This window comes from Somniosus microcephalus, chromosome 4 (genome assembly GCF_052327205.1).
Source record: "Somniosus microcephalus isolate GS21.2 chromosome 4, FLI_Smic_1.0, whole genome shotgun sequence".
Taxonomy (NCBI): Eukaryota; Metazoa; Chordata; class Chondrichthyes; order Squaliformes; family Somniosidae; genus Somniosus; species Somniosus microcephalus.
In genome coordinates, this window is record NC_140990.1 from 68,985,740 (window position 1) to 69,001,419 (window position 15,680).

The 15,680-nt window shown below is 45.9% G+C and overlaps 1 pseudogene; it reads left to right on the forward strand.

Moving 5' to 3' along the window:
• The first annotated feature begins 296 nt into the window (after positions 1-296).
• LOC147119144 (uncharacterized) overlaps positions 297-15,680 on the forward strand; it is a 34,167-nt pseudogene continuing 18,783 nt past the window's right edge.

Consider the following 15,680-nt stretch of genomic DNA (forward strand, 5'->3'; position numbering starts at 1 on the left):
TCTTTTACTCTTTTGTCCGATCGCAGCCCTGCCTCCGATCTAGTTTCTTTTCTTTCCAGTTTTGAAGAAGGGTCCAACCTGAAACGTCAACTCAAATTTTTCTCCACGGATGTTGCCTGACCTGCTGAGTTTTTCCAGCATTTTCTGTTGTTATTTCGGATTTCCAACATCTGCAGTATTTTGCTATCGTACCCCTTATCCTTAGTCTGCGACCCCTGGTTCTGGACTCCCCGGCCATCGGGAACATCATTCCTGCATCTAGTCTGTCTAGTCCTGTTAGAATTTTATAAGTTACAATGAGATCCCCTCTCATTCTTCTAAACTCCAGTGAGCATAAGCCCAATCGACCCAATCTCTCCTCATACGTCATTCCTGCCATCCCAGGTATCAGCCTGGTGAATCTTCGCTGCACTCCTTCCATGGCAAGAACAACTTTCCTCAGATAAGGCGACCAAAACTGCACACAATACTCAAGGTGCGGTCTCACCAAGGCCCTGTACAACTGCAGCAAGACATCCTTGTTCCTGTACTTGAACCCTCTCGCTACGAAGGCCAGCATACCATTTGCCTTCTTAACTGCCTGCTGCACCTGCATGCTTACCTTCAGCGACTGGTGCACAAGGACATCCAGGTCTCGTTGCACTTCCCCTTCTCCCAATCTATTGCCATTCAGATAATAATCTGCCTTCCTGTTTTTGCCACCAAAGTGGATAACCTTGCATTTATCCACATTATACGCATCTGCCATGTTTCTGCCCAATCACCCAACCTGTCCAAATCATACTGGAGTTTCTCGGCATCCTCCTCACAGCACACATGCCCACCCAGCTTTGTGTCATTTGCAAACTTGGAGATATTACATCTAGTTCCCTCGTCTAGATCATTTATATATATTGTGAATAGCTGGGGTCCCAGGACCGATCCCTGCGGTACCCCACTAGTCACTGCCTGTGAGTCTGATTAAACATCAGCAAGTTCACACTGATGAGAGACCGTTTAGTTGCTCTCACTGTGGGAAGAGGTTCATCCAAACATATGGCACACCAGTGTGTTCACACGAGGGGGCGGCCATTATCTGCTTCGTGTGTGTGAAGGAATTCTCCCAGTCATCCAACCTGCTGACACACCAGCGAGTTCACGTGTGACTGCAGGGGTTAGATTCTGCTATTTTTCTGCTGTTAATCACATCCAGGACTGAACCATGTTCACTCTGCTGGTGTTAATAACCCTTCTAACTGGGGTGGAATTTAATATTAAAAGAAAAACTTACATTTATATAGCGCCTTTCACGACCACCGGACGTCCCAAAGCGCTTTACAGCCATTGAAATACTTTTTTTTTAAGTGTAATCACTGTTGTAATGCAGGAAATGCAACAGCCAATTTGGGCACAGCAAGCTCCCACAAACAGCAATGTGATAATAACCAGATAGTCTGTTTCAGTGATGGTGATTCTGGATATATGCCAAATAAATCATCTTTGTTTTAAACAGTGTATCAATTCCTTGGTTTTTCCATGATAAGAGGAGACGAATGGATTTCCTGCTACCGATTGTTCCATTTTCGGGCCTTTTCTCCTGTCTTACTCTAGAATTTTTAAGTTCTCATAAATTTGGTTACCCTCATGGACAAGTCCCCGCTCCCCATATCTTTCAGAGAGCCTCTCCTAGCCTTGGTAGCCTAACTGTAAGACCCTAACCCGAATCATTAACATAATCCCTAACCCCAACCTCTGACTGTATCTCCCTAACCACAGTCCTCACGTCTATCACTGATCCCTAAAGTGCCCGCTCGCAATAGTGCTTGTGACGTCATCGTTGGGCAGAGGTCAACGGCCAGGTTATTTTTAAATATATAACTTGCCAAGGCTTCTTCGGCAGCACCTCCCAAACCCGCAACCTCTTCCACCTAGAAGGACAAGGCAGCAGGCGCATGGGAACACCATCCCCTCCAAGTCACACACGGTTCTGATTTTCAAGTATATCGCTGTTCCTTCATCGTCACTGGGTCAAAATCCTGGAACTCCCGCCCTAACAGCACTGTGGGAGTACCTTCACACACGGACTGCAGCGGTTCAAGACGGCGGCTCACCGCCACCTTCTCAAGGGCAATTCGGAATGGGCAATAAATGCTGGCCTTGCCAGCGACGCCCACATCCCATGAAAGAATTTTTAAAATGCTTTCCTCGCCTCACTTCCTGGTCCAAATGCACCTCTTCTGTTCCTCAACCGCTCCATTCACCCAAGACATGTGGTATTATTTAGAGGACAGGCCGCTGATACGCGTAAAAAAGGATCAATTATCAGTAATTGCTTCACATCCTCAATGGCGGCAGTAGGTACCCAGAATGCCGCGCGGTTGTGAATACGCCCTATCTGAGTGATGGGGGCCCGGTGCGCAGGCGCAGTGGAGCCGGGTTCCTGGGCCGCCTGGAGGAAGATGATGGTCGGGACAGAGCGGACGCGGTAGGAGAGGGCGGGCGGGCGCGGTGGGAGAATAAACCACAAGGCCGACTTTATAATAAAGGGGCTGTGGCCTTAGAGCCGAATAACAGCCTCCGGGGCCGGGGTTCATCCAGATGCGGGGTGGCGGCTGTGAGGCTTTCTCCCGGGGACAGAAGGAGGAATTGGACCCGTGGGTGGGCTGGGAAGCTTCACAAACACCCGGTGTAGGCCTCAGGCCCCAAATTAGAGCCCAGAGGCCCCGGGTTTACCCCGCGGGGACAGGCCCGGGCCAGCGGGGGTCACTGGCTGCCATCTTGGGCAGGGCGGGGGTCACGGCGCATGCACAGCCATCTTGGGCAGGAACCAAGAGTGGGCGGGGCTTCAGGGTCCCAGTGACCAGGAGAGACAATCATTGACTCATTGATTTTATTCTCACTCTGCACACAGCGGGTGGAGAACTGAACCCAACCAGAGTAGAGGGAGGGGGAAAACTGGGAGTGGAGGAAAGAAATGTTGGAGATGTACGCTGTCGACACCCAGCTCTACCTCACTACATCTTCTCTCAACCCCTCCACGGTCTCTAAATTGTCAGACTGCTTATCCGACATACAGTTCTGGATGAGCAGAAATATTCTCCAATTAAATATTGGGAAGACCGAAGCCATTGTTTTCGGTCCCCACCACAAACTCCATTCCCTAGTCACTGACTCCATCCCTCTCTTTAACATCTGTCTGAGGCTGAACCACACTGTTTGCAACTTTGGTGTCATATTTGACCCTGAAATGAGCTTCTGACCACATATCTGCTGCATAACAAAGACAGCTCATTTCCACCTCCGCAACATCGCCCATTTCCACCCTTGCCTCAGCTCATCCGATGCTGAACCCCTCATCCATGCCTTTATTACCTTTAGACTTGACTATTCCAACTCACTCCTGGCTGGCCTCCCACATTCTGCCCTACGTAAACTTGAGGTCATCCAAAACTCAGCTGCCCGTGTCCTAACTTGGACCAAGTCTTGCTCACCCATCACCCCTGTGCTCGCTGACCTACATTGGCTCCTGGTTAAGCAGCACCTCGATTTCAGAATTCTCGCTCTACCATTGGTGGCCGTGCCTTCTGTTGCCTGGGCCCTGAGCTCTGGAATTCCCTGCCTAAACTTGTCCACCTTGCTACCTCTCTTTCCTCCTTTCAGACGCTCCTTAAAACCTACCTCTGACAAAGCTTTTGGTTATCTGCCCTAATTTATCCTTATGTGGCTCGGTGTCAAATTTTTTGACTTACAATACTCCTGTGCAGCGCCTTGGAACATTTTGCTATGTTAAAGGTGCTATATAAATACAAGTTGTTGTTGTTGTTGAGATGGTGTGATGGGTTTGGATTTCAGCACAGGGAGGAGGGAGAGTGTGTGGGATGGGGATTTACAGCTTTGGGGGAACAAGAGAGACAAGAATGTTCCATAGAAACTAGAATTGTCTGTTCTGAATTTCTATCCTGTAATTACAGTGATGACTTTTGTAAACTCCTTTTACAGGGTATTAGAAGGCAGGAATTGCAGTCAGGAAAATCAAACCAAACATCATATCAAGATCTGACAGAGTCACTCCATTCATCAGGACCCGAATATCAACAGCCTCTGAAATTGGAAGGAGAAATGTTTGTCTGGTCTGTCTGTGGGAAAAGATTTCAAACATCAGTGTGACTGGAAAAGCACCGAGACACACACACCCGAGTGAGAGTGTTCCAGTGCACTGACTGTGGAAAGAACTTTAACCAGTTACACAGCCTGAAAAAACATTGCACCGCTCACAGCGGGGAGAAACCGTACACGTGTTCTGTGTGTGGACAAGGCTTCAACTGATCATCCAACCTGGAGAGACACAAGGACACCCGCACCACGGAGAAACCGTGGAAATGTGAGGACTGTGGGAAGGGATTCAATTACCCATCCAAGCTGGAAACTCATAGGCGCAGTCACACCGGGGAGAGGCCATTTACCTGCTCCGTGTGCGGGAAGGGATTCACTCAGTCATCTATCCTGCTGACACACCAGCGAGTTCACACTGGGGAGAGGCCATTTTCTTGCTCAGTGTGTGGGAAGGGATTCAGTTGTTCATCCCATCTTCAGACACACCAGCGAGTTCACACCGGGGAGAGGCCATTCACCTGCTCCGTGTGTGGGAAGGGATTCACTTCTTCATCCCATCTTCTGACACACCAGCGAGTTCACACCGGGGAGAGGCCGTTCACCTGCTCTGTGTGTGGGAAGGGATTCACTTCTTCATCCCATCTTCTGACACACCAGCGAGTTCACACTGGGGAGAGTACGTTCACCTGCTCCGTGTGTGGGAAGGAATTCACTGTTTCATCCAGGCTGCTGACACACCAAGGCGTTCACACTGGAGAGACACCATTCACCTGTTCCATCTGTGGAAAGGGATTCACTCATTTATCACATCTGCTGAGACACCAGCGTGTGCACTTTTAGCAGAGGCCATTATTGCTGCTGTTAATCTGCCCATGTGTGCAAAGAGATTCAGTTGATCACCCACCTCAGTAAACAACAGCATGTTTACAACAGTGACTACACTCCGAAAGTACTTCATTGACTATAAAGTGCTTTGAGACGTCCGGTGGTCATGAAAGCGCCATATAAATGCAAGTCTTTTTACACTAATAAAAGACTTTTCAAATGTTCTGACTGTGAGAGGGGACTGTGGGAAGGGATTCACTACTTCATCCAACCTGCTGAAACACCGGCGAGTTCACACATCATTGCAGGGGTTGGATTCTGCTGTTATTGCTGCTGTTAATCACAACCATGACTGAACCATGTTCATTCTAACAGTTGGGGTTTGTTTCTGCTGATGGGAGGAGGCTTGTGTGGAGCATACAGCATTTCTGTGCTGTAAATACCATGTAATACTTTGTAGGTAAAGAGATAAGGGAATGGAGTTCCTACAATGTGTTCAGTACTCCTTTCTAACCCAGTATGTAACAAGCCCAACAAGGGAGGATTCTCTACTGGATCTAGTAATGGAGAATGAACCAGAGCAGATAACAGAAGTAAAAGTAGGGGAACATCTAGGCAATAGTGACCATAATATAATAAGCTTTAAGATAATAATTGAGAAGGACATAAGTATGACGAAGACCAAGGTAATAGATTGGAGAAAAGCTGATTTTTGAAGGGCTGAGAATAGAACTTGGGAAAATAAAATTGACGACAATATGGGCAAGCAGTGATGTAGAAGAGCAATGGGAAACATTTAAAACGGTGTTCATCAGAGTCCAGGAAAAATATATTCCGCTAAAAACAAACTTAGCTCTCATGAGACACCATAGATGAATAAAGACACAAGTGGACAATTACGGGTAAGGAAAGAGGCATACACCAAGTACATGGACAGCAGGGGAGAACATGACAAGGGAGAATAGAAAGAGATTTTAAAAAACAATTAGGAAGGCAAAGAGGGACTATGAAATTAAATTATCAAGGAACATAAAGCAAAATAGTAACATACTCTGCAGGTACATAATTTTTTTTAAAGTCTGGAATGGGAATATGGCTACTAAGGGATGGACAGGATAAAATCACAGGCAGCAATAGCAAAATGGGAGAAATATTAAAAAATTACTTTGCTTCAGCATTTACCAGGGAGACAGATCAGGTGGACATGACATCAGCGATAAGATTAGAAATGATATAACTGCATTTAAAATGAAAAGTGGAGAAATATTAAATAAACTAATCAAACTCAAAGAGGATAACACCCCTGGTCTAGACAGATTACATCCGCGCATTTTAAAAGAAACTATGAAAGAGATAGCAGAGGTGCTATTATTTAATAATTCATTAGAAAAATGTGTAGTGCCAGAGGACTGGTGGATAGCTAAAATTATACCTCTATTTAAAAAGAGAGATAGAACATGTCCAGGGAGCTATAGACCAGTCAGCTTAACATCGGTGGTAGGGAAAATAATGGAATCCCTACTAAAGGAGAAAATAGAACATCTCGAAACCAATAACATTATAATGATTAGTCAGCATGGAATTCAAAAGGGAAGGTCTTGCTTGACCAACCTCATTGAATTGTTTGAAGAGGTAACAGAGAGAGTAGACAAGGGTAATGCAGCAGATGTAATTTATCTAGATTTCCAAAAGGCCTTCGATAAGGTGCCACATAATAGACTAGTGAAATAGCAGAATGGATTGCTGGCTGGCTTCAGGGCAGGAAGCAGAGAGTAGGAGTAAAGGGTAGCTATTCACAGTGGTAGAAGGTGGGAAGAGGTGTTCCACAAGGATCAGTGCTGAGACCACTGCTGTTCACAATTTACATTAACGATTTAAACTTTGGAATCAAAAACACAATTTCTAAATTTGCAGATGAGACCAAATTGGGTGCGATAGTCAATACTGAGGAGGACTGCAACAAATTACAAGAAGACTTTAATTAACTTGAAGAATGGGCCTATAATTGGCAAATGAAATTCAACACAGATAAGTGTGAGATATTACATTTTGGTAGGAAGAATGGGGAGGTCACTTATCACTTGGAGGTTGCGAGTCCAGGTGGGGTAGAGGAGCAAAGGGATCTGGGAGTACAAATACACAAATCACTAAAAGTAACGACACAAGTTAACAAGGCCATAAAAAAGCAAACCAAGCACCAGGGTTTATTTCTACAGGTGTCAAATTGAAAAGTAGGAAGTTATGCTAACCCTGTATCGAACCTTGGCTAGACCACACTTGGAGGACTGCGTACAGTTCTGGTTGCCATATTATAAAAAGGATATAGAGGCACTGGAGAGGGTGCAGAGAAGATTTACAAGGATGATACCAGAAATGCGAGGGTATACAGATCAGGAAAGGATGAACAGGCTGGGTCTCTTCTCTTGTAAAAAGGCTGAGGGATGACCAAATAGAGGTCTTTAAAATTATGAAAGGTTTTGATAGAGTGGATACAGAGAGAGTGATTCCACTTGTGGGGAAGAACATAACTAGAGGCCATCAATATAAGATAGTCACCAAGAAATCCAATAGGGAATTCAGGAGAAACTTCTTTACCCAGAGAGTGGTGAGAATGTGGAACTCGCTACCACAGGGAGTGGTTGAAGTGAACAGTATCGATGCATTTAAGGGAAGGCTGGACAAGCAGATGAGGGAGAAGGGAATAGAGGGTTACGCTGATAGATTTAGATGAGGAAAGACGGGAGGAGGCTCGAGTGGAGCATAAACGCCAGCTTGGACTGGTTGGGCCGAATGGCTTGCTTCTCTGCTTTGTAATTTTTAAAAGATGGATCTACAAGATGTCCAAGTCTGACAGGACAGAAAATTCTGTTATATAACAAAAGTCCACTTCAATCACCCTGGGCAGATTTCCATTATAAAGGATGTGATAACACGACTTAGAAAATATCAACGGGATTAGACAAAGTCAACATGGATTTATGAAAGGGAAATCGTGTTTGACAAACCTACTGGATTTTTTGAGGATGTAACTGGTAGAATAGGTAAGGGAGACCCAGTGGATGTGGTGTATTTGGATTTTCAGAAGGCCTTCGATAAGGTCCCACATAAGAGGTTAGTGTGCAAAATTAAAGCTCATGGGATTGGGGGTAATATACTGGCACGGATTGAAAAGTTTTTTTTTTAACTCGTCCATGGGATCTGGGTGTCGCCAGCAAGGCCAGCATTTATTGCCCATCCCTAATTGCCCTCGAGAAGGTTGTGGTGAGTCGCCATTTCTGAGGGCGGTTAAGAGTCAACCACATTGCTGTGGGTTTGGAGTCACCAATAGGCCAGACCGGGTAAGGACGGTAGATTTCCTTCCCTAAATGACATCAGTGAACCAGGTGGGTTTTGACGACAATCCAGTCGTTTCATGGTCACCATTACTGGTATTAGCTTTTTATTCCAGATTTTATTGAATTAACTGAATTTAAATTCCCCAGCTGCTGTGGTGGGATTTGAACTCACGTCTACGGATCATTAGGAAGGCAAAAATGGTATGTTGGCCTTCATTGCAAGAGGATTTGAGTACAAGAGCAAGGATGTCTTACTACAGTTATACAGGGCCTTGGTGAGACCACACCTGGAGTACTGTGTGCAGTTTTGGTCTCCTTACCTAAGAAAGGATATACTTGCCATAGAGGGAGTGCAGGGAAGGTTCACCAGACTGATTCCTGGGATGGTGGGACTGTCGTATGAGGAGAGATTGGGTCAGCTAGGCCTGTATTCACTAGAATTTAGACGAATGAGAGAGGATCTCATTTAAACGTATAAAATTCTGAGGAGAAATGTCTTCACTCAGAGGGTGGTGAACCTGTGGAATTCTCTACCACAGAAGGCTGTGGAGGCCAAGTCACTGAATATATTTAAGAAGGAGATAGATAGATTTCTAGACACAAAAGGCATCAAGGGGTATGGGGAGAGAGTGGGAATATGGTGTTGAGATAGAGGATCAGTCATGATCACATTGAATGGTGGAGCAGGCTCGAAGGGCCAAATGGCCTACTCCTGCTCCTATTTTTCTATGTTTCTAACAGCTGCTTTCTGATTTCACTCCTAGGTGGCCGAGCCTTAATTTGAAGGTGATGGCCTCTTGTTCTGGACCCACCTACCAGAGAAAATAGTTTCTATTTGGACATTAGGCAATCCCTTTCTCATTTTAAATACCCGGATCAGATCACCCCTCAATGTTTGAAACTCAGGGGAATACAAACCAACTTTATACAACCTGGCCTCATAATTGAAGCCTTCAAGCCCCAGTATCATTCTGGTGAATCTGCACTGCACCCCCTCCAAGGCCAGGCTATCCTTCCTGAGGATCAGTGGCCAGTACTGAACACAGTTCTCCAGATGGGTTCTGACCCAGGCTCTGTACAACTGAAGCATCATTCCCCCCTTTGTATTCCAGCCCCTCGAGATAAAGGACAACATTCCATTACCATTGTCATTACTTTCTGTATCTGTGCCCTGGCTTTTAGTGATTTGTGTACATTGACACCCAAACCCCTCTGCTCCTCCACAGTTCCCAGTCGCTCGCTTTAAGAAAATACTCAGATTTATCTTTCTTGCACTTAATCTACATACGTCTCTTTGTAACTTCCTGCTCCCATCTACACATCTTACTGTGCCTCCTAATTTAACATCACCTGGAAACTTGGATATAAAACTCTCTCTTCCTCCATCCCAGTCAATGGTGTATATGGTGAAAAGCTGAGGCTCCAGTACTGATCCCCAGGGATCACCACTTGTCACATCCTGTCAATCAGAGTACGTTCCCTTTATCCCAGTCTCTGTCTCCTATCTCCCAACCAATTTCCAATCCATGTCACAAGATGATTTTCAATTTTTTAAGCTTTTATTTTTGCTAATCACCTCTTGTTATGAACCTTATTAAATGCTGTCTGGAAATCCATAGACAACATCCATAGACACTCCCATGTCTACCTTATCAGAGACCTCAAAAATGCTACTAGGTTAGTCAGACATGACCTACTCTTCACAAATCCACGTTGACTTCCTTTGATCAGCTCGTACTTGTTCAAGTGCTCAATCATTTTGTCTGATAGATTCCAGTAACTTCCCCACAACTGACATTAAACTGACAGGTCTGTATTTTCCTGGTTTTCCCTCCCTCCTTTCCTAACTAATGGACTGACGTTATCAGTTTTCATATCCAAAGGCACAATTCCAGAGTCTCTTCTTCTTAGGCAGTCCCTCGGAACTGAGGATGACTTGCTTCCACCTTAAAAATGAGTTCTCAGGTGACTGATGAGTCCAATGCGGGACCTACAGTCTCTGTCACAGGTGGGGCAGACGGTGGTTGAAGGGGCGGGTGGGTGGGGGGCTTGGGTTGACGTGCGCTCCTTGTGCTGCCTGTGCTTGGCTTCTGCTTGCTACTGGCGAAGAGACTCGAGGTGTTCGGCGCCTTCCCGGATGCTTCTCCCCCACTGGGCCAGGGATTCCCAGGTGTCAGTGGGGAAGTTACACTTTTTCAAGGAGGCTTTGAGGGTGTCCTTGAAGCATTTCCTCTGCCCACCTGGGGCTCTCTTGCCGTGCTGGAGCTCCGAGTGGAGCGCTTGTTTTGGGAGTCTCGTATCAGGCATGCGGACAATGTGACCCGTCCATCGGAGCTGATTGAGCGTGGTCAGAGCTTCGATGCTGGGGATGTTGGCCTGAGCAAGAACACTGACGTTGGATTTGCAGGATCTTGCGGAGGCAGCGTTGGTGTTACCTCTCCAGTGCTTTGAGGTGCCTGCTGTACATGGTCCATGTCTCTGAGGCATACAGCAGGGCGGGTATTACTACTGCTCTGTAGACAATGAGCTTAGTGCCAGGTTAGAGGTCCTGGTCTTCAAACACTCTCTTCCTCAGGCGACCGAAGGTTGCACTGGCACGCTGAAGGCGGTGTTGGACTTTGTCATCAATGTCTGCCCTTGTTGACAGTAGGCTCCCAAGGTATGGAAAGTGGTCCATATAGTGTATGTGCCTTTAAGAGCCCCCTGTGTACTGTAATGCCAGTAATGGCCACTCGGGCTATATAAGCCTGTATATTGTGTTGTATCAGTTAGTTCCCCTCCAGACTTTGTTCAGTAAACACCTGTGAAACCAACTCCTGTCTTCAGTGTCTCTATTAACACACGGACACAACAGTGGTGACGAATTGGAAACGGACTTACCTGCAATTCGGCAGCACCTCAAGGACATCGATTCCTCTGGCATCCAAAGTCAAAGAAAATCAAGAGAAAGAAAAAGCTGTGGTTTCACCAGCTAGCCGAGCTGGTGGCAGGTACTGCAATAATCCTTCCTGGACGTCGGGCTGGGGCTCCAGTGGCTGGCTCTGCAGCTAGGCCAAGCAGCGAAGGCGGAGGCAAGCAGTAACAGACAGGGAGGGAGCACTCGGGAGACGGCCGGCGCTGCAAGCAGGTCAGCGTTCAGACCTAGCAGAGAGAGTCTGGCGGGAACGAGCCTCCACCTGTAAATAAATGAATAAAAAGAAGGGAAACCCGTGGGAAACAGTGTTGTCATCGGCAGCAGCGGTGGGGAAGCGCGGGAAGCGCCATATCTTTTCTGCAGAAAAGAAAGAAAAGCGTGGGAGGCGCCATTTTTTTTCTAGGATGCCTAAGTCTGGCAATATTGATGCTTTTGATAATGAGATAGAGGATTGGACCACATATGTGGAAAGAGTGGAGGTATATTGAACCGCAAATGGAATAGAAAATGAAAAAAAAGCGTCAGTACTTCTAAATCTAATGGGCGCAAAGACATACGGGCTGTTACGAAACTTAATCACTCCAGCCAAACCAAAGGACAAGAATTTTAAAGAAATTGTTGATACCCTACAGGAGCACTTAAACCCAACACCGCTGCTGATAGTGGAACGATTCAAATTCTTCAAGAGGAATCAACACAAGAATGAAAGTAACGCTGATTACCTCACCGAATTAAGAAAGCTATCAAAGCACTGCCAAGTCGGGGCAGGACTAGCAGATTATCTTCGAGACAAATTCGTCTGCGGTCTTCTAAGTGAAGGAACACAGAAAAGGCTGCTTTCTGAAAAAGATATAACACTGGACAAGGCTTTCAGTATGGCTGTATCATACGAAGCAGCCGCAAGAGGAGCTGCAGAGATACGACAAAAGACACAGGACTTCGGCACCCATGAAATGACACAGGGTTTCGAGAGATATTATCGCTGTGGCAGATCCACCCATGACCAGAGGGACTGCTGGTTCAAGGACAAAGCATGCAGGCAATGCGGAAAGATTGGACACATTGCATGGGTATGCCGATCTGGACAAAAAAAATCCACGGACAGGAAAAAAAAATCAATAAAGAAAAGTACAGAAAGGTACAAATGATGACGGACAGTAGCTCCGAAGACCAGAAGAGCGCTAGCAACTCCGAAAACAAGAGACTAAGCTGTCTCAAATTACATAATGTAATTGCTAAAGAAGATTACCAGACCATTTGGGTTACCCTCACGATAGCAGGGTCCCCAGTTAAAATGGAGCTAGATACAGGATCAGCTCTGACCGTCATAAATCGACGGGATTACGAGCGTCTATTTCCGCATATACCTTTAAAAGACACATCCATTATCTTGAAAACATATACGGGGCAGAAAGTATACCCCAAAGCAAAAATAAGGGTGCCTGTTGTATACAACGGCAAGGAAATACAAAAGTTGTATTTATACGTTCTACAAGATGGTGGTCCACTGCTGTTGGGACGTGAATGGATCAGGAAAATATGTTTAGACTGGCACTCCATTCAGGCACTGACGGTGACCAGTAAGGAAAAAAACGATGATGATGTCATACCTGACCGATTCAAAGACATCTTGGCCAACGCCAAAGAAGCGTTTCAAGAGAAACTAGGAACCTTGAAAGGCATCACCGCCTCAATAAAAGTGGAAGATGCGGCAATTCCCAAGTTTTTTAAGGCAAGACCGGTGCCATACGCAATTCGTCCAGCCGCCGAGGCAGAGCTGGAGAATTTGGAAAAGGCAGGCGTATTATCCAAAATAGATTGGAGCGAGTGGGCAACACCCATCGTCCCAGTCATGAAGAAAGCGTTGAATAATGATAAATCTGAAGAACAGAGAAAAATTCGCATCTGTGGAGACTTCAAGGTGACTGTAAACCCGGTCCTTCACACGGTACAGTATCCTCTTCCGAGGATAGAAGATATTTTCGCCTCACTATCCGGAGGGAAACGTTCCACCAAAATTGACTTGGCACAGGCATATCTACAGATGGAGGTAGAAGAGGCTTCTAAAAAGTATCTCACGATAAATACACACAAAGGTCTGTACCAGTACAATCGACTGGTTTTCGGAGCAGCATCCGCTCCAGCTATCTGGCAAAGAGCTATGGAGCAAGTCCTCCAAGGGATTCCGGGGACTCAATGCTACCTAGACGACATCCTTGTAACAGGAGAAAACGACAATGAGCACCTTGCCAATTTGGAGCAAGTGCGAATTTTTCCGGAATCAAATATCATATTGTGGCCACATGATTAATAAGGAAGGGTTGCATAAGTCACCTGAAAAAATTGAAGCGGTCATAAAAGCCCCAGCACATGAAAATGTTTCACAATTAAGGTCGTTCCTGGGATTAATAAATTACTATCATAAATTTTTACCGAACATATCAACTCTTCTGCACCCTCTTAATGAACTGCTACAAACAGGAGTAATTTGGAAATGGAGCGAAGACTGTAAACGTGCCTTCCATAAATGCAAAGACTTAATCACATCCAAAGAAGTTTTGGCTCATTACAACCCACCACTGCCAATCAGACTGGCGTGCGATGCATCCCCTTACGGCGTAGGAGCAGTATTATCGCATAAATTCCCTGATGGCTCGGAACGGCCTATAGCTTTTGCGTCACGCTCATTGAACTCAGCTGAGCGTAACTATGCCCAAATCGTCAGGGAAGCACTCAGCCTGGTATGGGGAGTGAAGAAATTCAACCATTACCTACACGGACAAAAAATTACCTTATTGACTGACCATCAACCCTTCATCTCCATATTCAACCCTAAAAAGGGTGTTCCCATTATGACAGCGCAAAGGCTACAGAGGTGGTCCCTTTTTCTAGGGGCACACCAATATAACATAGAATACAAAGGATCAAAACAGCATGGGAATGCTGATGGTTTATCGCGTCTACCGTTGCCAATGGTAGAAGAAGCACCTACCGTAGACCCAGTGGAGATTTTTCACTCTGCCATAGTCGAATGTGTACCAGTAACAAATTCTGCCATTGAAAGGGAAACTAGAAATGACCCGACTCTCTCACGAGTCTACGATTTAACAGTGAAGGGATGGCCAGCACATGGCGAACCACTGTTGCCAGCATTCTCGCAAAGAAGAGAACAGCTGCCAGTGTGCCGAGGAACCTTGATGTGTGGATCTAGAGTGGTGATTCCACCCAAACTCCAGGATAACGTTCTAAAGGAGCTTCACGAGGGGCATCTGGGTGGAGTGAAAATGAAGAACCTAGCCAGGGCGTTTGTATGGTGGCCAGGTATCGATGGAGACATCGAAGAAATGACCAAGAGCTGCCTAGGATGCCAGAAGGTCCAAAACGCTCCACCACAAGCCCCTCTACATCCATGGGAGTGGCCCTCATCTCCCTGGCAAAGGGTACACATCGACTTTGCTGGTCCATTTATGGACTCAATGTTCTTAATCGCGGTTGATGCACACTCCAAGTGGCCGGAGGTAATAAAGATGTCCTCCACCACCACGGAAAAAACCATCACAGTATTAAGGACCATATTTGCCAGGAATGGGCTGCCTGAACAGATCTGTTCTGATAATGGACCACAATTTGTGTCCGAAGAATTCAGGAAGTTCTTAAAAAACAATGGGGTTAAGCACTACACGTCCACCCCATACCATCCCGCCACCAATGGATTGGCTGAAAGGTTTGTCCGGACCTTCAAGAAGGCCATAAAGGCCATGGGTAATGAAGACATAAAACTTCAGCACAAGGTGAATAACTTCTTGTTTGCATACAGGAATGCAACACATATGTTTACAAACCAAACTCCCGCCATGATGTTCTTCAATAGAAGCCTAAGATGCCGACTGGATTTGATCAAGCCAAACATCAGAAGGGACGTGGAGAACCGGCAATTTCAAGGCATGAATGAAAGGCCAACTAGAACCTTCCAGGTAGGTCAACAAGTTTTGGCCCGGGACTACCGTACCGAGAAATGGCAGCCTGGAACTATCTGCACACGACTAGGACCACTGATGTATACCGTGGACATCGGAGAAAGCATAATAAGGTGCCATGCTGACCAAATCATAGAGTCATCCGAAAAGGGACAACCTACACCACAACTCTATACGCCTAATGATGAAGTAGAGATACCCATATCTACCTCCGATCCGGTGATACTGGAACCCGATGAACCCGACACTGGCATTCAAGCCGAATCAGCCTTGCCAAAAGAACCTACTACACCACCAGAAACTACTACACCACCGAGGCGTTATCTGGACCGAGTCAGGAAGCCTCCAGAGAGACTGACTTATAATTAATTAACTACAGCAATGTGTAGATTATTTTTCTTGTAACATGTAATTAATGATTACTTAAAATATTATGTACTGCTTGGCTAAAAGGGGAGGAATTGTAGTGTATGTGCCTTTAAGAGCCCCCTGTGTACTGTAATGCCGGTAATGGCCACTTGGGCTATATAAGCCTGT